This window comes from Miscanthus floridulus, chromosome 19 (genome assembly GCF_019320115.1).
Source record: "Miscanthus floridulus cultivar M001 chromosome 19, ASM1932011v1, whole genome shotgun sequence".
In the NCBI taxonomy this organism is placed as follows: domain Eukaryota; kingdom Viridiplantae; phylum Streptophyta; class Magnoliopsida; order Poales; family Poaceae; genus Miscanthus; species Miscanthus floridulus.
Window position 1 is genome coordinate 77,686,362 of NC_089598.1, and position 21,806 is coordinate 77,708,167.

The 21,806-nt window shown below is 45.0% G+C and overlaps 1 pseudogene; it reads left to right on the forward strand.

Annotated features, from left to right (window-relative positions):
• The first annotated feature begins 15,651 nt into the window (after window positions 1-15,651).
• On the forward strand, window positions 15,652-20,649 carry LOC136528056 (T-complex protein 1 subunit epsilon-like; annotated as a pseudogene).
• The last annotated feature ends 1,157 nt before the right edge of the window (window positions 20,650-21,806 follow it).

Consider the following 21,806-nt stretch of genomic DNA (forward strand, 5'->3'; position numbering starts at 1 on the left):
ATCAACACAAACTAGAAAAGAACATAATCTAAACCAGCAACAAGACTTTGACCTAGGACACAAACTCAACAAAGCGGATTCTGAAACTGAATCATGCAAAGGCTATGGCGTGGATGGTTATAGGATAGGAAACAAATATGGCATTGGACTATGGGATAAAAGCAAAAACACTCGAACTAAGGGTAAGATGCGAACTTGATGGTATACCTGAAGCTCTGATACCACTTAATGGGGACGAGGGTCCCGATCTTCCGTCAGGTTCAAGATAAACAACGATTTATTCGGAGAGCGACACACCGATCCAGTTTCAAATCACAAAGACCCGAACCCTACAACCTTAGCACCACGTCTCCTCTGGTTATCAACCGTGTCACAATCCAGTTGACCTTGCCAAGAAGGCTAATCCTTGCTGCGAATCGAAGAACACAAGTAAGAACAAGATAAAAAGCAACTCAATTAAAGTGACAATTGCAGATGAATGATTAAGCACTCGAAGTTGGGGTCTTGTAAACCGATAACGACGACTATTCAATGATAGATTGATCTAAAACAAAACCCAAAACCTAAAGTAGGTGGTGGCTACTGATTATATAGCCTAAGGGACATCCAAGGATCCCTCTTCACGTCCTAAAGGTGTCCCAACACATTACAAGGCCCAACGGCCCAAAAGACGACGACGTAGCGTCGTGATAGATTCTGGACGTCAACTTGTTTCGACAATTCCCATTGATTCTGATGGAATTTTGATGTGAGACCACTTCTATTGGTTTCCTTATGAAATTATCTTTCCATCCATATGTGGATCATCAAAAAACGGAGTTTGTATGTGACCTGGACGTCCGTTTTACTACACGCTGGTCCTGGAGCCCAAGATGGACTCGAACTCATGTTGGACTGGGCCTCCAGCTTGGCTTGGACGTCCTTGCTGGCCTCCTAAGGTGGTGGCCAAGGAGGAGGACATCCAAGGGCTTTCTTGGTGGGTTCTCCAAGTCCTTGGGGTGTGCTCTCACTTGGGCCAGGGTCCCAAGGATGAATAACAAGCCCATAACGATAGTGTAGCTCTCAGCAGAAACAGCGACAGAATATCTTGATGGTTTGGAGGCCTTGCTGATGTGATATTGAGATGAGACTAGATCTATTTGAAATCTTATCAAACAAGCTTTCCATCAAGTGCTCATTGACCTCGATCGCACTCCAGATGGCTGAGTTATGGCCTTCCCAATGAAGCACTATCGAGCTACCGATGAACCAAAAATTCAACTTTGATGAACTTGCACGTTGTGACATATTTATACCTACATTCAAATAACGACATGTACATGTGGAACCAAGTGAATTGTACCAAAAATCACTATGCAAATGTAGGAATGAGCTCACCTTATAAACAATGGTCGTATCTAATGGTGTCATGTCCTCATCACTGTTCAATGACAGATTGATCTAAAATAAAACCCCAACTTCGAGTGCTTAATCATTCATCTGCAATTGTCACTTCAATTGAGTTGCGTTTTATCTTGTTCTTGCTTGTGTTCTTCGACTCGTAGTAGGGATTAGCCTTCTTGGCGAGGTCAATCGGATTGTGACACGGTTGATAACTAGAGGAGACATGGTGCTAAGGTTGTAGGGTTCGGGTCTTTGTGATCTGAAACCAGATCGGTGTGTCGCTCTCCGAACAAATCGTTGTTTATCTTGAACTTGATGGAAGATCGAGACCCTCGTCCCCATTAAGTGGTATGCAAATGTAGGAATGAGCTCACCTTATAACCAATGGTCATATCCGATGGTGTCATGTCCTCATCAGTAATTGACCTACAAAAGAAGATCAATTCTTTTTAGGTACCCAAACTTACTTGGGTCCTTGAAGGTTAGTTACTAAGCTCTTTGGTACCCAAATGGCTTTCTTCTTTGTGTCCATCCATGGTTTACCAATGAACTTAGCCTTCACACCATTTGTACCCATAGTAAGCACATAGAAAGAATTAATCTTAATGGAGGATATATTAGCATTTTTTCTCTTGTTTTTGTATTCATGCTCTTTATGACCAATTTGCTTGCAACTAGTGCAAAACCGACCATTGCTCTTCACAAAACTAGTCTTGTGAGGAGCAAAGGCTTCCTTGCCTTTCTTGGGGGTATAGCCCAATCCCTCTTTATAGAGAGAAGCTCTTTGGCTACCCAAGCACATAAGCAAGCGGTCCTTACCGCCATAGGCCTTAGACAAGGTGTGAGTGAGCTTATTGACCTCCTTGAGGTTCTTATTCTCAATCATTAGTGAGGCATCACAAGTGAGACCATCACTACTAGATGAGGTAGAAGTAGAAGTACTACAAGAAGGGTTAGTGGGAGCAACAATGATAGGCTTAGATAATGATTCATCAATTATATTACAAGTTAAACCTACATCGCAAGTCTCAACATGCTTCTTTTTATCTTGCTCATTAAGCAAAGAGGAATGAGCCTTTTCAAGCTTTTTGTGAGCCTTACCATGCTTCTCATGGGATTCCTCTAGCCTCTCATGAGTTGCTTTGAGCTCATCAAGGGCTTGCTTAAGGGCTTTTACCTCCTTATTCAAGCTCTTGCATTCCCTTCTCTTAATGTCAAAGTGTTCTTTGGCATCTTCTAGCATGTCAAATAATTCATCTTTAGTAGGTTTATCATCATCACTATCACTATCATTTTCATTATCATGTTCATCATCACTTCCATCATCATCACAAGTTTATACCTTAGTGGCCTTAGCCATGAAGCATGATGGAGTGTCGAAGAGAGAAGGCTTCTCATTGATAGCAATGCTTGCAAGTGCCTTCTTCTTGGTGGTCTTGTCATCATCACTATCATCATCATCACTTGAGGAGGCATCACTATCCCAAGTGACCACATATGAACCACCCTTCTTCTTCTTGAAGGTCATCTTGTCCTTCTTCTCTTTCTTTTCCTTCTTGTCCTTCTTCTTGTTCTTGTTGTTGTCATCATCATTGTCGCTATTGTATGGACATTGAGCAACAAGATGATCTTTGCTTCCACATTTGAAGCACCTTCTTGACTCTTCCTTGTTCTTGCATGAAGATTTCTTTCTTCTAGCATGGTACCCTTTCTTCATCATGAACTTGCCAAATTTCTTGACGAAGAGAGCCATCTTCTCATCATTGTCATCATCCCATGAGCCATCATCTTCACTTGATGTTTCTTGCTTAGCCTTGCCCTTGGATGATGCGGCCTTGAATGCCACACTCTTCTTCTTCTCATCTTTCTTCTCCTTTTCTTCCTTCTCATCATCATCATCTCTATATGTATCATCGGTCATTATATCTTCCAACACTTGGTTTGGTGTCATGGTGTCCAAACCACTTCTCACTAGAATAGTGACCAATGTGCCAAATCTTGAAGGTAAACATCTCAAAAACTTGTGGGAGAAGTCCTTGTCCTTCACCTCTTCTCCAAGTGCTTTGAGATCATTGACAAACACTTGAAGTCTATGGAACATCTCCGGCATACTCTCATCCTCCTTCATCTTGAAGCTTGCAAACTTCTCTTTGAGAATGTATGCCTTTGCACCCTTTATGGCTTGAGTGCCTTCAAATGATTCTTCCAACTTCTTCCAAGCCTCATGAGCCATCTCAATATTCTTGATTTGCTCAAATGTTCTCTCATTAATTGCATCATGAATGGCACTTAGAGCAATGTCATTATTTTGGAGAAGCACTTCTTCGGCCGTGGTGGTATTCTCCGAATCACCAATCTCAATTTTGGTTTCTACCACCTTCCACACTTTTCTATTGATTGAGTTGATATGTGTGGTCATCTTTAATTTCCAATACGGATAATTTGTGCCATCAAATTGGGGTGGCTTCTTGGTGTTGTTGATTTGAGCCATTTTTACACCGAAGGTTGTTAAGCCTCAAATCACGATGACCTCAGCTCCGATACCACTTGAAAGGTCCTAATGGCTAGAGGGGGCTGAATAGCCTATTAAAAATTTCTACAACAACACTTAATAAACCGGTTAGACAATTATGAGGCGAAGCAAATGTTGCGCTAGCCTACTAAAATAGCAAGCCACCTACCACAATTCTAGTTTATATAGTTTCTATCCACACAATAGCTATGACACTACACTAAGTTAGTGTGCTCTTAGAAGCTAACTAAAGAGCCACACTAACCAAACTAACAAGGTCTCACAACTAGCTACACTAAAGAGCTTGATAACTAGTTTACGGTAATGTAATTAGAGTGGGCAAGAAGGTTATACCGCCATGTCAAGGAAGCAGTCAATCAATCACAAGAATGAATGACAATGAAGACCAATCACCTCGGAATCAAATGATGAACGCAATGATTTTTTACCGAGGTTCACTTGCTTGCCGGCAAGCTAGTCCTCGTTGTGGCGATTCACTCACTTAGAGGTTCACGAGCTAATTGGCATCACACGCCAAACCCTCAATAGGATGCCGCACAACCAACACAAGATGAGGATCACACAAGCCATGAGCAATCCACTAGAGTACCTTTTGGCTCTCCACCGAGGAAAGGTCAAGAACCCCTCATAATCACTACGATCGGAGCCAGAACAATCACCACTCTCTGCTCGACGATCCTCACTGCTCCAAGCCGTCTAGGTGACGGCAACCACCAAGAGTAACAAGTGAATCCCACAGCGAAACATGAACACTAAGTGCCTCTAGATGCAAACACTCAAGCAACACACTTGGATTCTCTCCCAATCACACAAAGATGATGAATCAATGATGAAGATGAGTGAGAGGGCTTTGGCTAAGCTCACAAGGTTGCTATGTTAATGTAAATGGCCAATAGAGTGAGCTTGAGCCGGCCATGGGGCTTAAATAGAGAGCCCCCATGAATAGAGCCGTTGTACCCCTTCACTAGGCACAACACGGGGTGACCGGACGCTCCGGTCATATCGACCGGATGCTAGACCTCAGCGTCCGGTCACGCGTTGCGTGCCATGTGTCCCGTCTCTTCAAATATTGATCGCCCGATCTCAACGGTCAAGAGACGACTGGACGCAGCAGCTCAAAGTGACCGGACACTGAACTCCAACGTCCGGTTGTTTCTAGTAAGCATCTAGAGATGACTTTTCACGACCAGACGCGTCCAGTCAAGCTCAACCAAACACACCCAGCGTCCGGTCACTCGGTGACTCCTCTGTCCACTGCCACATCAGCAAGACCGAACACACCCTATCAGCGTCCGGTTAGAGACCGACGCTGCGCGCCCTCTGCTGCCACTGACCGGACGCGTCGGTCCAACCGAAACCAGCGTCTGGTCACTTACAGTGACCTCTGTCTTTTCTGTCTAGGGTGCCGGTGGCACCATCGGACTATCCGCACTCTATGGGCAGACACTCCGCCGATGAAGTTCCTAACCCTTGCTCAAATGTGCCAACCACCAAGTGTGTCACCTTGTGCACATGTGTTAGTATATTTTCACAAACATTTTCAAGGGTGTTAGCACTCCACTAGATCCTAAATGCATATGCAATGAGTTAGAGCATCTAGTGGCACTTTGATAACCGTATTTCAATATGAGTTTCACCCCTCTTAATAGTACGGCTATCAAACCTAAATGTGATCACACTCTCTAAGTGTCTTGATCACCAAAACAAAATAACTCCTACCATTTATACCTTTGCCTTGAGCCTTTTGTTTTTCTCTTTCTTCTTTTCAAGTCCAAGCGCTTGATCATCACCATGGCATCACCATCATCATGTCATGGTCTTCATTTGCTTCATCACTTGGAATGTGCTACCTATCTCATGATCACTTGATAAACTAGGTTAGCACTTAGGGTTTCATCAATTCACCAAAACCAAACTATAGCTTTCAACGGCATTGTCCCCCATCCCGTGGTCATCCACGTTAGCTGTTTGAGGACCTTAGGAGCATGTGGAAAGTGGCTTCTCCATGCTACACGGTGCGCGCCGCCCTCACTACCCCTCCTCTATTCGATGGAATGCCAGTGAGGATAACATCCCCTTTCGTGTAGCACAGCCTCTTCTTTCCATTGCTGGCAGCGAGGAACGCCGTCAGCCATGCCCAAGCCCTCGTCTATCTTGACACCGCTGGAGCACCGATGCCACCCGTGCCCTCATCTTCCTCGACACCGCCAGAGCACCACCACCGCCACCGCCACCACCACCGCCCTCGTCTTCCCCATCTACCCCCACTGCCACACCTGCATCTCCCAAGACCAAGGTCCTCAGGAGCACGTGAAGAGCTGCTACCGCCCCCATGGTGAGTGCTTCCGTCACCGTCCCTTAGGTGTTCGTTGAAATGCCCGCGAGGATAACAACAACCTATTTATCCCTTTTTCTCTAGATTTCGTGTAAAAACACTTCAAATTTCCTTAGTAGCAAATGTTCTTTGATCTATGGCGAACAAATTAGCTTAAAATACTATGGTCATTTGAAGCATGGTTGAAGACATATTAGTGCTCAAAGAGGGATTAAAATGAGTTAGATGTTGAAATTCATGATTTAGTTGTGTTGGAAATTGAAGTTTGAATATTTGAATATAGTCTACAACTTTGCTTGGTCTACAACATGTTTGAATGACATAGCACTATCAACCTAATTTGGTTAAATGTATAGGCAACTATAGCATGGTATGTAGTGCATGTTGGTCAGGTGCCTAGAATCTACCTTACCTAGGAAGATTGCTTTGCACAAGTCAATCAATACCCAGGTAATTGTTACAAAAAATACAACACAAAAGCTGAAGCTTTGAGGGCCTGCTATGGTCCAATGAGTGCAAACCATGGCCATCCGCTGGCACTGGAGATTAAAGAGGAGCCACCCGCCGGAGATATGAAGATTAGGAGAATTGCTCCTTGGGGTCTTGGAAAGATGTCATGCTTTTATTTATGGCTATGGTCATTGCTTTTCTTATTTGGAAGTTGATGTAAGATTTGTTTTATAGAATAGTAGGTGGACTTTGTTGTATGCTGCCAATCAAATAATGAATTTGTTATACATGAATAGTATGTGGACTTATTATTGGACTTTGCATTAAATCTCTATTAGTTGGTTAATATATATATGCACAAATGCTACTAGTAGTTGTACACAGCCAAAACTAACCATGATCATGTCACAGCCATGACTCATTGTCGCCCATTAACCTATTGCCCAAGATCTGATAGGCAATAAGAAGTGGCTGATATCGCTAGGACGAGAGAGCCGCATGATCCGACAAACGGTGATGGTGTCAATCAGGACGGTGAGAACGAGGAGGCATGAGGCCCTAGCAATTGTCTCCGACTAGATCAAGATGACCAGGTAACTTAGGTATCATGTGACTAGGTAGCCACACATGATAGTTAATTGAGAGGATCTTAGCTTACTTGGTGTCTCTAGCAGGAGGTTCAGCCGATTGTGCAGCCAGATGGTTCGGGTAGTAGCAAGGCTAGAACCAAGCGAGGCGTGTCAAAGCTTCCTACTAGTAGAAATGCACACTGGCACATCACTAAGTCTGACCAAGTCGGGGAGCCGGTCAGACCGCGTAAAGTTTTGGGCAAATACATGACTATCATCGGGGCACTTATAAGGGACTACATCCCGATTCAGTATAGGAGGTGGAATGGGAAAGATGATGACCAGTGGAGGGTTCCTGAAAAGTGAGAAGGATGACACATGGGAGAACAAGATCCTAGTGTATTTCACTTTCCCAACAGACTATGACAAGGAGCAAGTCAAGAAAAAGCAAAAGAAATTATGGGGACATGCTTCAAGACTTTAAAGGGGACATTGTACAAGAAATTTATCCTCGAGGATAAAGAGCCAAATTGGGATGGTGGAGAGTACACCAAGCAGAAGGACTTCTGGCAAGAATTCAAGCAATACAGGCAATTCGAGGAGTAAGCACAATCAATGAACATCAAAGGAAGCACAATCAATTAAGAGTCGAAGAAATACACCATGAACATCAAAGGAAGATAAACAAGATTGTCGAAGACAACCTCGATTTAACCTTGGATGATGCCACGAACATCTATTATGATTCAGTAGCATTCGAGATGGCAATACCGGCAATGCAGTATCAAAGAGGCAATTTCTTGGTGTGCGGGGAGGAGTATAAAAATTTGACAACATATATGCGTGACTTGCATGATTATTACATGGCCCAAGCACATGAGACGTAGTTCACGGGTTTCAAAGTTATTATCCACAGTCCGCTTGTTTTCCATTATCCTGATGAAAAGAAGCACTTTGTTGATTGGGATCACTTGTTTTAGCTATACTAGAGATGCGATCTCGATACACAAATATTGACGTTGTGGACTATGTAAGTACCATACTCGCACGATATTATAATTAACTACTCTCTCGATACATAAATAGTTAACGACCGCACATTCTCCATGAATTATGCTGGTGTGTAGCAAAACATTGCTTCAAAAGAAAGTACGCTCATATGTCCTTCTTGGACCTTGAGCTAGTCAACGAGAAAACATGCAGAGGCATGCAAGGAAATAAAGTAGAAGATCTGATGGTAACATTGATTGCTATTTTGAAGCTTTCAAGATGAATAATAAAACCGAAATACTTCTAGCCTACAATGGCGAGTATGTGTTCTCTGCTCTTATTTTTATGCTTATTTTTAGTTATGATTATTCTTTACCTAGGGTTTTGTAATTGCAGCAACCATTTCATCTTCATTGTTGTCGATATTAAAAGAAATCGTATCGGGGTGTGGGACTTAAAGAAAAAACAACTTTCTTTGCTCGATCCCCTAGTCAAAGTGCTTAATGAGTAAGCGAACCTAATAACATATTATTTTCTAATTGCACATAGCACATTCTAATGTTGCCTCTTCTTTCACACTTTATAATGTGGCACAATGTCTAGGCAAGAATGGTCGATGGGACGAAGGTCCCATTCCAGGTTGCAGAATTGCAAATGGACACCCTAAATCAGCGAGTTCTACGTAATGTGGACAATGTTTCGCTACCTCGGCGTAAAATCGGAGGAGACAAATGCTTTGATGTGTATAATCCCCATTTCATTTATATCTCTAATTCAACAAAACCATCTACTATTTTCTCTAACATTTTTGCCTTTTGATATCATTTTTTTGAATGACAGCGCAAGAAATTTAAACACCAAAGGCTGTTAGAAATGGAGATCATAGCACTATCATCAGAGCTTGCATCCTTCATCATGTAGGAGGTATTGGAAAAAGAAGAAACATTCTCCATTGCACAATCCATGAAGTATAAGAAGTAGTATGGGCTAGAGCAGCTCGCTAGACTATTGTAATTTCTTTTTAATTTCAAGGGATCGAGATCTTGATAAGTACATTTGAACTGTAACCGTAACATATGTAATGATTAATGTTGATGGACCTATCGTCTACATAGTGAATATAAAGCGCACCCCGATTCCATAAAAAATATAAAAGAAATTATAAAACAATAAAATGCAAAAAAGAAATCACTGTTGGTTGGCTCAAAACTGACAGTGATGGTTAAGAGGGCACTGCCAGCTCGACATCACTACTGGCTGGAGCTACAAACCAGCAGTGTTGTTGAACCCAGCACTGCCGGTCAAGCCAACAGTGATGCTCAGTTGGCTTGAGCCACAAACCTTCAGTGTTGGCTTGAGCATCACTGTCTGCTTGGGCCACAAACCAGCAGTGTTGGCTTGAGCATCACTATTAGCTTGAGCCACAAATTGGTAGTGTTGGCTCAACTAGACATTGTCAGGTGGTGCCAGGAGCCAACACTCTTGGCTGGACATCACTGACGGTTTTGAGTTACCGGCACTGATGTAAACTCCACATCACTGCCGGTTTGCCACTGTCAGTTCAAAATTCAGCAGTGAAGGGATTTTTTGAACCGACAGTGATGTGCTAATCTGGGGTAGTGTAATGACTATAGACCATTTGGTTTTAAATAATTTGTGATCCCACATCCACGCACTGGTATTCTTCTAGTTGGTTCAGTTACTAACTCCATGTTTTGTGCATATGGAGCGCTTCACACCAATAATTTCTTTCGTTAGGGTATTGTGAAACATTCACTACTATATTCAGCCTTTTCAAAGTTTACCAAAAAGGTTTCCAGTGATGGGCATACAACCCGCCTCTCTAGGATGTTCACCATTAATCAATTTTTGTAGAAGTTGTCATAATGTTTATCTCCAACTTTTTTTTAAAAAGCAAAAGCCTATCGGCAAGATTGTTCTCAAGCCCGCTCCTAGGTATGTCATGGTCATAGCTGCCCAAGCCCACTCCTAGGCTAGCTGCCGTTGCCGAGCCCGCTCCTAGGACCCCATCGTTGTAGAGCCTGCTTCCAGGCCAGTCGTCGAGCCTTGCTACCCCACCATTGCCTGACCTTACCAGATCTAAATGGTCGCAACATCATGCATTGTAGATCCAAATCTGAGGCCACAAGGATGCCATGGCTGCCGCCAACAACGGGGGAGAGGATGAGGCATTGATGACATAACTAGGAGGCCACACCTTCCGCCAACGATGAGGACGACCAATCGACGATAGCACACAAGCCCTCATCCCATGGGTCTCCAGAGCCCTAGTGGTGGTGAGGAGGAGGCGGATCTCTGGATCTATGGTGGTGTTGACGATGGCGACCGGGAGGAAGAGGTGGGGCGCCAGATCAAAGCCCTCATCACACTGGAAAAGTGGGCGACTGGATCTTAGACCCTTTGTTATGCTGGAGAAGTGGGTGCAGCGCCGTCACTAAGCATCCTCCCTGACGTGCCTTGGCCACTAGAGAAGCATGCGTGCAACCTTGGCTCTCGGTGTCGCCGCGAGGATTCCTCCTGTGCCTAAAGCCACGACATGCCTCGGCCCATGCGTGTAGGTGCCCCTAGGTAACGCGCCTTTGCCAGATCTGACAATCTAGATCCACTAGACTTGGGATGAAGAAGAGAGGGAGGAAGCGAAGGGAGATCGAGAGAAATGGAGGGAGTGGCGTCTTTCGCATGTGGGAGAAGAGACTGGGAGAGGGAGGTTCGTCGACGGACTTTAGGGTTTGCCCATTCGATTGGCTACATAGTTTTGTTATTTAGAGTAGTGCTCATGCCTAGTTTTAGAGCATCTCCAACAATCTTTCTTAAACTCATTGTCTAAATCCTTATCTAGAGAGCCATTCTAATAAAATTTGCTCTTTAAAATTTTTCACCTTCCAACAACTTATATCCATATATTGTTTGGCATTTTGGAGAACCACCTTCGCTCTCTATCTTTGGCGAGTGGGGAATCCAGAATAGAGGACAGAAATATTTAGACATTTAGTTGAAGAAGGTGTTGGAGGGGATTCTTTTCACCGAAATCTCTGTTAACATTAGTACAGAAGGGTATAAAGAGACACTTAGAGTTGCTCTTATCTATATCTCTTATAAAGCTAGCCCCCACTATAAATTCTATCTAGTCCCACAACGATCCATGCCATCAATCCCCTAAAATTCTTTCTGATAGACGAAAAACTCCCACCCCTCAACAACTCTCAAACATGTTTTAATCTATGGTACCCCACACCTAACAAAGGGCCACTTCCTTCATCAATTTTCCAAAATCCTCAATTCCGAACCCACGTCCATTCATTTGGATGTAAGTGCACATGCATACAAAGATCAGTGTTTGGCCTCCTTTTGTCCATCTATATATTATGTCTTTGTGCTCTAGGATGAAATTCTGATTCTTTTATTGATAGGGGCTGTAGTATTTGGCTCACAAGAAATGATTGTGCATTTAATAGTTGCTAATCGAAAACACTTTTGTAGGTATTGTTCAGAGGGACGGATTGGCTTCGGTTCTGGCTTTGTTACAACGCACCGAGGAACCTAAGAACCACGCCTAGTTTAGGCCCTATTTGGTTGGGCTTTTGGTTATGGCTTTTGCCCCCAAAAGCCAAAAGCTCAACCAAAGGCCCCAAAAGCCATATGCGTTTTCGACCAAAAGCAGCTTTCACTGTAGTACAAATCCAAAAGCACCTTATCCCCCTGCTTTCACTAGCTTTTGAGTTCAAAAATTACCCACCTGCCACTCGTTATGAAAGCGAACCAATTTTCCCCTTCTCTGTTCTGTTCGCATAGTGAGGAAAGGAGACGCGATGCCGTAGACCCGACGCCCGCAGGAAAGAAGAGGAGCGCCGAAGCAGCCACCTCGCCGGAGCAGCCTCCAACATGCTCCTCCTCCAGTGGGCTCCCTCCCCCCCTCCCTGCTCCGGCCTCCAGTCGCGCGGACGCGATATGCTCCTCCTACGGCGGCGGGCGCCCCCTCCCTCCCTGCTTCGCCCAGATCCAGCCCGGCCTCCCTCCCTCCCTACTCTGGCCTCCAGTTGCGCGGACGCGACGTGCTCCTCCTCCGGCGGCGGTGCCTCCCCCCTCCTTGCTCCTGCCGGGGCTCCCTCCCTGTTCCAGCCAGATTCGGCGAGGCCTCCCTCCCTCCCTGCTCTAGCCAGGCGACGCCTCCCTGCTCCAGCCAGGCGACGCCTCCCTGCTCCGGCCGGTGACGAAGCTTCTCTCCCTCCCTACTCGGGCCAGCGGCGCCTCCCCGTAGCATCCACCAGGCCTGTCGCCGATCGTGGCCACCTCGCCGGCCGCCCCTAGGCCTGCTCGCCGGAGCACCGCCCCTCGCCGGAGTGTCGATCTGAGGAAGAAAAAGCACACAGGAAAAAAACCACCGAAATATGCATGGAGTTATGGACATGCGGTGTCAGGGCTGACCTGTGGTGTCTGTTGACAGTGTTTTTTCAAAAGCCACAGCGAGCGGAACCAAACGACTTTTCCAAAAGCCACGGCTCACAATCTACAACAACTTTTTGAAAAGTCACAGCTCACAGTAGCTTTTTCAAAAACCACAACTCAATCAGACTGGGCCTTACTCTTGCTGGCTACTAGAAGCAAGGTCGATGGAGTTCTTCGCCTCCCATGGACGACCTTTTTATTTTCCATGTTGGATATTAATGTTAACACACATCGTGTTGAGTGAGCAAAACTTTATACAGTCTGTTCGCTTGTTGGTTTCAGCCAGGGCTTATAAGCCAGTCAACAGTATTTTCCTCTCACAATAGCCCCGTTCGTTTGGCTGAATTTGGCTGAAAAACACTGTTCCGGCTGAATTGTTGTGAGAGAAAAACACTGTTCCAGCTAAAAAAAAGAAGCCGAATAAGCCGGATTATAAGGTAAGCCGAACGGGGCAAACAAACCAGCACCAGTTAGGCTTATCAGCCCAGAAACCAACCAGCGAACACGCTCATAATAATTTTGCATTGATCCCTCTTTTTCAGCCCAGAAACCAACCAGCGAACACGCTCATAATAATTTTGCATTGATCCCTCTTTTTTAAAGAGATGTGAAGCCGAATTTTATCCATTATCTAAAAAAAAAAAGTATCAAGGGCACCTATACTGGTGTTGCGCCCCAATTCTTCCGTGAGGAGAAGCACCAACAAATGCCCCCCACGCCCTTTCAAAAAAAAGCCCTCCATGGCCCTAGCCTAGTTTAAAGAAGTATGTTTCCTCGTTCGTATGCAATGGTAGGATTTCTATATTTCATCTCTTTTTAAATTAAAATTGAGTTATTTGCTCTCACTTCAATATTAATGTCCTGTAAATTATATATTGGCTTTTGCACCATTTTGCTCTGCTTCCTTCCTAGGGTTTATGCCGAGTAATTTTTCTAGTATGTATACCATTCAAATGTCCCAAACATTTATCGAGTGCCATTTTGCCAGATAAATTGACTGATACAATCAAAACCATTATGTAATACAAATGTATAGTTTTAAATTTAATTAATTTTCATCGAGAACCATATGCATAAATTATGTTTGAAATTTTAGTAACAACACAGGGGTATTTATCTAGTAGTTTACGAGTAGGAATTCTTTTTTTTAGGGGTACGAGGAGGAATTCTGGATTCAAGCGATTGTTTATAATATAGTAGGCAAAAAAAGACTTTTTTTTTGCATCGAAACTGGGGAAAGCACGAGGTGGTCTTGAAACGATAGGTTGCCGAGAAAGGAGATAATTGGAATTTTGCCATTATCAAACGTGGGCTTCGCTCTTTTACCATTCTACAAAAGTGATTCGTTCGTTTGCCATTATGAAAGTGGACACACTCGCTGGAATGCCCTTTTATCGCCAGCATGACCGGTTTGCCCCTGCTTCTTCCACGTCCACGTCCGGCTCATGACCCGCGCCGACATGGACGCGTGGGCGGCCGACCTGCGCCGCAGCGTCGGCGCCGCCACCGGAACCGACAACACCGGTGCAGGCCTTGTCATCTACGTCGGCGACATACGCTGGGCCGTCGACAGCAGCAACGACGACGCCCGCGGCTTCAGCCCCGCTGCGCACCTGGCCGCAGAGCTCGGCCGCCTGCTCGGCGAGCTCCGCCTCCGCGCCGCAGAGCACGGGCACGGCGGGCGTGCCTGGCTGGTGGCGGCAGCGAGCTACGGCACCTTCATGCGTTGCCAGCGGTCGTCCCTGGAGGATTATCAAATTTTTTGAGAATTATCAAATGAATTTTTATAAATAAAATTTGTGCAATTCTAGCTTCATAAATTGGTAGTGTGCTTGAGCTATGATAGTGTGTAATTGGTTGTTACGTTTGATAGATGTTTGACCATTAGTTAATTAATCAAAGTTTGCTAATCAAAAGCAGGTTGCAAAATCCTGAAATCAAATTCAGTTTTCCAGTTTCATGTTCATGCTTTCAAAATTTAAAATCTTCCTAACCAGTTAGCTTTAGATGTTGATCCTTAAAGAAAAGTTGGAGACCTCTGTTGGATGAACAACTTTTGTTAAAGGCTATGACCACGTTTCCACATCAAATCGAGAGAACAAGTGAGCTGAAGTTGGGGTTTCAGGCTGTGAACAGTAAAACCGGCAGCAGCAGCTCGTCTGCCTCTGCACCACCGATGCTCGCCGTCGTGGCCGCCTTCTAGCGCTGTCCGCACGCGTGGCCACGTACTCGTCTGCGTGGAGAGCTCGAGAAGGCACTGGCAAATTTGGAGTTCGCGTCCTCGCCTTTAAAACCCGACGCCGCCGCCGTTTTCTTCTTTTCTTCCTCTGTCCGCCGGTGGCAGCTCTGCTTCACCGGCTGCAGGTCCCACGTCACCTCCAAGGACGACCGCTGGCAACGCATGAAGGTGCCGTAGCTCGCTGCCTCCACCAGCCAGGCGCGCCCGCCGTGCCCGTGCTCTGCGGCGCGGAGGCGGAGCTCGCCGAGCAGGCGGGCGAGCTCTGCGGCCAGGTGCGCAGCGGGGCTGAAGCCGCGGGCGTCGTCGTTGCTGCTGTCGACGGCCCAGCGCATGTCGCCGACGTAGATGACGAGGCCTGCACCGGTGTTGTCGGTTCCGGTGGCGGCGCCGACGCTGCGGCGCAGGTCGGCCGCCCACGCGTCCATGTCGGCGCGGGTCATGAGCCGGACGTGGACGTGGAAGAAGCAGGGGCAAAACGGTCATGCGGGCGATAAAAGGGCATTCCAGCGAGTGTGTCCACTTTCATAATGACAAATGAACGAATCCCTTTTACGGAATGGCAAACGAGCGAAGCCCATGTTTTGATAATGGCAAAATTCCAATTATCGGTTTGTACGAACTGGGCTCGAATCAATGGAATGGGCATGTGCCGAGAAGAGGGTTTTGCAGGAAGAGGGGAGAAAAAAGGAGAAAGAGGAAGAGGGAAACCCTTGGCCTCGCGCCGTCAAGTAGAGACTCGAAACACCGTGACACTCCGCCTCTCCCTCCGCGCACCTGCCTGCATCCGCGCCGCCACTTCCCTTGCTCTCCTCCGCCTTCTGGAGCGAGCGGCACCGCGCTAGCGGCAGCCATGGCTCTCGCCTTCGACGAGTTCGGGCGACCCTTCATCATCCTCAGGGAGCAGGAGAAGAAGACGCGCCTGCGCGGGCTCGACGCGCAGAAGGTCAACATCGCCGCCGGCAAGGCCGTCGCGCGGATGCTCCGCACCTCGCTCGGACCCAAGGGCATGGACAAGGTGCTCCAGTCCCCCGACGGAGACGTCACCATCAGTACGCATCTTCTTCCCTTCTTCATTGGATGATTGTGTACGCTGGTCGTGGTGTAGCATGTGTACCGGGATGGGGCGATCTGAGAGGGAACGACCCGCCGCCCTTGGATCATCGACCCAGGTGGCCCAGGTGAAGTGGTAGTCCTTTGAGAACCAGGGTTTTTGAGTGGTGGGTGAATGTCTTGAGATCTAGCTTATTGCCGGACAGTTGCTCGAACTGGCCCCCCCAAGTGAGGTTCCCGACAATTTATGATATGTGCAATGTTTCGGTTTTGGGTGTTAATTGGCCAAATCCAGTTTTGTGTTTTACAAGTTCATTTTGTAGTTATTTACACGATACAAGGCATCTCACTGAAAGTTCTGCCTTATGACATGCCAGCAAATGATGGGGCCACGATTCTGGAGCAGATGGATGTTGACAACCAGATTGCAAAGCTGATGGTGGAGCTGTCCCGTAGTCAAGACTATGAGATCGGGGATGGTACCACTGGGGTGGTGGTCATGGCTGGGGCACTCCTAGAGCAGGCTGAGAAACTTCTGGAGTGTGATATTCACCCGATACGGGTTGCCGAAGGTTATGAGATGGCATCAAGGGTAGCTTTTGATCACCTTGAGCGCATCTCCCAAAAGTTTGAATTCAGTGCAGACAATATAGAGCCCCTGGTTCAGACCTGCATGACGACTCTGTCGTCAAAGATGTAAGTTATAATACAGGACCTTCTGTTCAATCCATCAACTTTATGATGCAAGGGTTTTGTTAAGTAATTTCTAGTCTGAATTGGTTCTTTGGCATCATGAATTTTAACTTGTTTATTTTTTTCTGTATGTATCCTGTGTCATTTATTTTATTCTGAAGTAAAAAACTTCTGTCTGCCGAGGATGTGACATAATCACATGAAACTTTTTTCTGGTTTTCTTCCTTTTATCTGTGTTGACCTAACAGAAATAGGATAGCAGATTGCGTTGGTTTGCGCGCCCAACCATTGGGTGATTCATATATATATACAGCAATGATTTTTCTTTTGTTCTTCACATTATCAACTCTGTAGTTCTGCTCCTTGTATGATTTTTGTTGCAGGTAATGCTCATATACCAGAAAATATATTTTTCTACTCCTTTATGATACTTTCTTTGTTGGTAGATTTTTGTAGAAAAACAGAACAGAACGTCTGATGGTATCTATTCCTCTTCTACAGTGTTCACCGTTGCAAGCGGGCACTGGCAGAGATTGCTGTCAAAGCAGTCCTTCTATTGCTGATTTGGACAGGTAGGATGTTAACTTGGATTTAATCAAAGTAGAAGGCAAGGTCGGTGGGAAGCTGGAGGACACAGAGCTAATATATGGAATTGTCGTTGACAAAGATACGAGCCACCCTCAAATGCCAAAGAGAATTGAGGATGCTAAGATAGCCATCCTGACGTGCCCATTTGAGCCCCTGACGTGCCCATTTGAGCCCCCGAAAGCTAAGACAAAGCATAAGGTTGACATTGATACTGTAGAGAAATTCCAGACGCTGCGTGGGCAGGAGCAGAAGTACTTTGATGAAATGGTTCAGAAATGCAAGGTAAGCACTAAACTGTTTAGTTGTGAATATCCTAGTTTTTGGTACCTGGCTGATAATGATCTTATATTGGTTTGGATGCGAGATCCTCAATTGAAATAATTTATATTGTTACATTGCCCAGTTTTCATTTGTCGACAATTGTTTTATTGTAAATGTTTGAAAAACTTTGAAATATTTCCCTTTACAATTACAAAATAAGGTATTATGCGTGTATCAAGCATTCAAGCGTATTCGTGTCATTCAGTGTGTTTGCTTTGCTCAGTAACTATTCACATATATTCTGTAGGATGTTGGTGCAACCCTGGTTATTTGTCAATGGGGTTTTGATGATGAAGCCAATCATCTATTGATGCACAGAAATCTGCCAGCTGTCAGATAAATGGAATTGATTGCCATTGCTACAGGTCCACACGTTCCTATAGCTCACTCATGATTAATTGATTATAACTGACCTGCTAATGCAATACCTGATATTTGAAAACTGACTGTAGGAGGACGGATTGTTCCAAGATTTCAAGAGCTGAGTCCAGAAAAGCTAGGGAAGGTATCATCTTCTGCACACATTTTATTTCAGTTATATGGAACCTGCATAGTTGACCATATCTTGACGATGTGGTGTCCAATTATGCAATTGTAGTGCCCAAACTAGAGTGAACAGATCATCCTTGGGGACAGGGCATTGCATTGATATTTTTTTCGTGTATAATAAGTAACTCCTTTATTGTTTCTGACAGGAAACAAATGAGCAATTTCATCTGTTGGATAAAAGTACTTGTTTATTGTTGAATTGTTAGGATATTTACTGATTTTTAACTGGTTTCTGAGTTTATGAAGGTGATTTAATTATCACTGGTCAATAAATTGAATCCTTGACTTCAATGTGGTCAACTGTAATGGCACTCTTAGTAGCTTAGCAGTTTGGTTTAGCCTTTTTTATCAAATTGTGTTGATCCCATTTGAATGCCTACAATACAGTACATAAAAAAAATCTGCAGGCATCTTTATGGATTGCAAATAGCTATGCAAAGCATCATTTTGATTGATCTGCTTGAATAGGCTGGATTAGTCAGAGAGAAGTCATTTGGAACAACCAAGGACCGGATGCTTTACATTGAGCAGTGTGCCAATTCCAGAGCTGTAACTATTTTCATTCGTGGTGGTATGTTCTGATGTTTGTATCCTTTTTCTTGCTTTCATATAACATCTATACATATGCCCACCTCCTTTATCAGACATCAACATCAACATTTCATATGATTTGGAAACACTCCACAGCTGTTCTGAATAAAGCGACTATCATCTAACAGAGTGGATGCTATCCTAAAAATTAATAAAAAAAAAGTGGGAGCTATGTAGCTGTATCAGTATTCTGATTGAATTTTCAAACCAAGGATTGTCTTGTATAACTGGTGGTATTAATCCTGCTGCATCAGGAACCAATATTGTATACAATTTTGTGCAATGAAAGATTTGTAGGTAGAAGGGCAGGCCTGGTGCAAGCGGTAGAGTCTTACCGCATGTGACCGGAAGGTCCTGGGTTCGAGTCGCGGTCTTCTCGCATTGCACAGGCAAGGGTAAGGCTTGCCACTGACACCCTTCCCCAGACCCCGCATAGAGCGGGAGCTCTCTGCACTGGGTACGCCCTTTTTAAAAAAAAAGATTTGTAGGTAAATCATTTGTTGGACAACAAAGCTACAAATATTTCCTTATTTTGGTTTGTCGTAAAAACTATCTACTGCTGTACAGGAAATAAAATGATGATTGAGGAGACCAAGCGCAGTCTTCATGATGCTCTTTGTGTGGCAATGAATCTGATCCGCAATAACTCAAGTGTGTATGGTGGTGGCTCGGCAGAGATATCTTGCTCAATTGCTGTTGAAACTGCAGCAGATCGGCACCCTGGAGTTGAGCAGGTGCTTGTTGTCTTTGGAGCTTATACTTGCTGCTATGTAATATGGTACCTTCTGACTGTTTCTTTGATGTGCGGTATGCTATCAGGTCATTTGCTGATGCATTGGACGCTGTTCCACTAGCCTTAGCTGAAAACAGTGGTTTGCCTCCTATTGATACCTTAACTGCGGTGAAAGCTCAACAAGTGAAGGTATTTTAATTCTGTATTCCTTTTTTTTTCAAGTATATTACTTCAATTTTTTAATAGCTGCTGTGGCCTCTTGAAACTACGTGATAGCTCTGGATCCTTTTACTTGTCATCCAGATCATACTCGATTTGTAGTTTGAATTTGGCCTTGTGTAACATTGTCTTTTTTTTTCTCCACCATTAAGTGCGCTTGTACAATCTGATCTAGTACAGTAGTACTACATAATGTGATTGTTTCAGCACTTCTGTTGTGGTCGCAATGCTCTTTGTAGTGTTTCAGTATGGTATTCTTGCTGTTAATCATTACTGCTTAGGTATACTGCTTGGAAACCGTGGTGACATGTGTTTACTGAACCACCTTTTCAGGATAGCAACCCCCATTGTGGCATAGATTGCAATGACGTTGGCACCAATGACATGAAAGAGCAGAACGTCTTTGAGACCCTGATTGGCAAGCAGCAACAGATCTTACTTGCCACGCAGGTGGTGATGATGATCCTCAAGATCGACGACGTGATCTCGCCATCTGAGTACTGATGAAGCCTGGGAAAGAATAGACAGCTGTGCTTGGTGACAATTAGGCGTCAGAGACTCAGAGGGGCTGCGAAGCCGAGTCGGTTTATGAACGGCGCCGTGGTTTGAAAAGCAAAAACCATTCCACATGCTGTGCGGTTAATTTGCCCGTGCCATTGATGGTACCTAAAGGAGTAGCCGCTGCAGCTGCGCATACCCTCTTAGCACTTAGGAGAGCACTATCTGAACAGATTCCATGATGCGCTAGCTACCTTTGTTGAGTAAATTCTAATGTCACAAAATTATAAGGCTTTCTTTAATGTCTTGAAAGTTGTTCATTTTCCATGAATACCATTATGTGAATTTTGTGTTTCTTGCTGCCGTTTCATCATGTACCGTGAAATAATGGGTCTCTGACTATATCGGCCTACAAGATGAGAAGGTTTATCCATCAAATTTCATTGCAGATATGTCCTTGTGAGTCTAACATTATGGGCCCACCAAAAAATCAAGCCCACGGGCTTTTTCCCATCCTGAGGGTTTGTTCGGTTATTTTCTGTAGCTGGCTTATTTGGCCGATTTTTTTTTTTATTTTTAGCGTTTTTTTTTGAAATTTTTTCACAAATATGCCTTTGGAGGTATGATTTCAAAATCTGGACCTTTAGCTCGGTGCTATCGTTGATTGGCGCCGAGCTCGGGGCTACGTTGGCGCCATGGACGCTGACATGGCAGTCAGCTCGGCGCTGTGGATTTTAGCGTCGAGCTCGGCGCCAATAATCCTGGCGCCAATCTCTTTTACGTATGGGCCCGAGGTTTCTTTCTCTTCCTCTCTCTCTATATACCGTCCCTGCCTGTGCACCGCGCCCGCGCCCTTGGCGACCATCACTGCCCACGCCGGCCCCGTGCCCGCGCCGGTCGTCCCCGGCCGCGCCCTCGCCCTCGGCGGCCGTCCCCGCCCGCACCCGCGGCCGCGGCGGCCTCGTGCCCACGCCAGCCGTCCGTGCCCGCGACCGCGTCGTCCCCGAGCCCTGCAGCGCTCGGCCGCGCCAGGTAAAAATTATGAATATGCAATATAGGTGCTTAGTTAGCTTTGATTGTAATGTCGTATTTCGATTATTTGTTATTTACTAGTTAATGTGATGACTCATGTAGTTGATTTAGTTAGTGATCTAGTGAGATAGATATGTAGATAGATAGAAACATAGATACATAGGTACATAGACATAGCTATTTTGTAAGTACACTGTATATATATACACGTAGTTATTATCTTATTTACTTAGTTTGTAGTTAGAAAATACTTGTTAGGTACTATCTATCGTCTCATTTGGACTAAAGAACATGTGTTTCGTTATGTGTTTGAACTAGATGGACAACCTAGTGGCCATATATCATGGAGGCACCGTTGAATGCGACCGCTATGGATATGTTGAGTTTGTTGACATACAAAGTGTGCCTGTGCTATTCAATGATAGGCCTTCATTTAGTGAGATGGTTGCAAGGGCTCAGGAGGAGCTGCATTGCCTTAGAGATGATGATGATGGCATTGCAGTTGAGGGTGTACTGCACCTAGGTTCTCCTCCCAACATCTTCAGGCGATCTACTTAAAGAAAAAG